We start from the raw sequence: 2,748 nt of genomic DNA, 5'->3' as shown, positions 1-2,748 counted from the left end.
GTGAAAATAGACTTTCAGACATTGAAGACACCATTACAGTTAGTGAAACAGTAAAAAGAGATCTCTTAAAAACAACTACAATGCAGGAAAAAATAATTCAACACCTGCAAGATGATGCAAAGATGAAAAACATAAGCCTAATAGGCATCAATGAGAAAGGAGGAGTCAATACAAATGATACAGAAAGCAGCCAAATAGCTCAGCAGATTAAAGCACCTGCTTAGGCAGACACAATGACCACGGGTTCAATCCCAGGGCCTACATGGCAGGCCCCGCCCCCGGGGCATGGTGAGACAGTGAATGAGACTGAGCATGATGGTGCACGCCTATAATCTCAACACTTGGGAGGCTATAAACAGGAGAATGACAACAAGTCCAACCTATACAAAGAGACCTTGTAGACCCTGTAAGCCCTGTCCTAAATACAAAATAAATAAATAAATATTTTTTAAAGAAAACTAATGATATAGAAAGTATATGGGCAGAAGTAATAGCAGAAAAGTTCCCAAATATGGGGAAACAATCTGACATTCAGGTAACAGAAGAATATAGCACTCCAAATAACATCAACCCACTTAAAAAGACACCCAGACATATAATAATCAAGATCCCAGAAATTCAGCACAGAAAAAGTATACTAAAAGCCACTAGAGAAAAGAAACATTACATTTAAAGGAAAACCCTATCAATAAAATTATGAAAAAATAAAAAAATAAAGGAAAACCCACCAGAATAGTGGCAGATTTCTCTTCAAAAACTATGAAGTCAAGAGCATGAGGCAAAGTACTACAAGTCTTGTAAGAAAACAAATTCTAACCAGACTGATATACCCTGCAAAATTCTCTTTCAAGTTTAATGGAGAAGTGAAATACTTACATGGCAAAGAACAACTAAAGAATTTCATGATTACAAAGCCAACCCTACGCAGACTACTAAAAGGTATTCTAGAGAGGAATCAAAATGCCCACAAATCCATGAATGAGAATAGAATGAACCACCCAAATATGGCAAACAATTAAACACAGGAGAAAAAGAGGTATACAACGGTAGGTAAATAACATGTCAAACATAAGTCAGTACATCTTAACTATAACCATTAATGTAAATGGATTCAATTCACCAATTAAAGGAAATAGACTGACAGAGGGGATTAGGAAGCAAAATCCAACAATATGCTGTACAAGACTTCATCTATCAATTGATTGGTTTATCTTCATAGTTTTGTCCAGCTAATAATTTCAATAGTTCTATGATTTGTGCCTCAGGAACATAATTGCTTTCATGAATCAAAAATAATGCTTTGTCCTGACTTTCTGGCTTACTAACTTAGAAATAAATTTTCTGCAAGATTAGAATTCAGTGTAGATGCTGCCAAAGTCCTTATCAATTTGAATGTAGGGAAATTAGAGAAATCATGTATTAAAAAAAGAAAAAGTGGACCGAGTCTTAGCCCAGGTCCAGTGAGTGCATGGGAGAGCTTCCAGCTACCCTGCGCCTGCAGGACATACTACTGGTCCCAGCCCAGGTGCATCATGAGTGAGACTCTCTTCCACCTCCTTGGGACGGCCCCCACCATTCGAAGCACCTACCCAACCCTGCCCGCCGAGTAGGAATTTCCGCAGCATTCCGGGAATCCCCACACCCAGTCCTAGCCCAGGTCCAGTGAGTGTGTGGGAGAGCTTCTGGCTACCCTGAGCCAGAGGGACCTATTACTGGTCCCAGCCCAGGCGCAGCATGGGTGAGACCCTCTTCCACTCACTTGGGATGCCCCCCACCATTCCACAGCACCTCCCCCACTTCGTCTGCTGAGTAGAAATTTCTGCCATGTTGCAGGAACCCCCCAGACCCAGTCCTAGCCCAGACCCGGTGAGTGTGTGGGAGATCTGCCTCTCCCTACTACTCCAACTTGTCCCCTCCAGGCTCAGCTCTGGCCTGGCACACAGGCCAGGGTTACACAGGCCTGGGGTGTAACCCTGTAGCTGCAATCCCTGCAGAGAGTGTAGAGGATAGAACCACCCAGCTAGTCCAGGAGCAGAACATCTTGCCAGAGGGGCACAACAGGTTCCCCGTCAAGGGCAGCAGCAGGAAGGAGCTGAGCAGAACAGCCAAGCCAAAGCCAGACACAGCTGGATAAATTCAAACTTTGTAGATCTGCACCTGAACTTCAGTACGTGCTAAGGTTATAATTACAATGAAGATCTACAACAAAGGTCAGAAGACAGTGCTACACAAAATGACGAGAAGGAACAAAATGCAACCTCAGAACCCAAGGCAACCCAAAACAAGTGCAGAGGACACTAACACAGAACAAATTGGGAATCACACAGTTGAAAGCAATGAATCAATGGCTTCTGAAAAAAAGAAACAGCTGCAGAAAGGTATAGAGGAACTCAGATTGGAACTAAAAAAAGAAATCCCTGAATTAATAACATCTGCAGTAAAGAATCAAATGCAGAAACATATGGAGGAAAGCCAATGCCCGTGTAGAACAACTGCAGAGGACACTAGCTCAGCTCAAATGCAAGAATTAATAGCATCGATAGTAAAAAACAGAAAAGTTATAGAGGGCAACAGAAAGTTATAGAGGAACTCAGAGTGCAATTATTTTCTGAAATAAAAAAAAAAGAATTCTCAGAACTCATAGCATCTGAAGTAAAGAAGCAACTACAGAAACATCGGGAGGAAAACCAAGCTGAAAAAAAAACGGCAGCAAAAGAATTTATAACTGCTTCTAAAGAAGACATTGAT

Source organism: Octodon degus, unplaced genomic scaffold (assembly GCF_000260255.1).
Source record: "Octodon degus isolate 3935 unplaced genomic scaffold, OctDeg1.0 scaffold00069, whole genome shotgun sequence".
Classification (NCBI taxonomy): domain Eukaryota; kingdom Metazoa; phylum Chordata; class Mammalia; order Rodentia; family Octodontidae; genus Octodon; species Octodon degus.
This window is presented reverse-complemented; position numbering follows the sequence as displayed.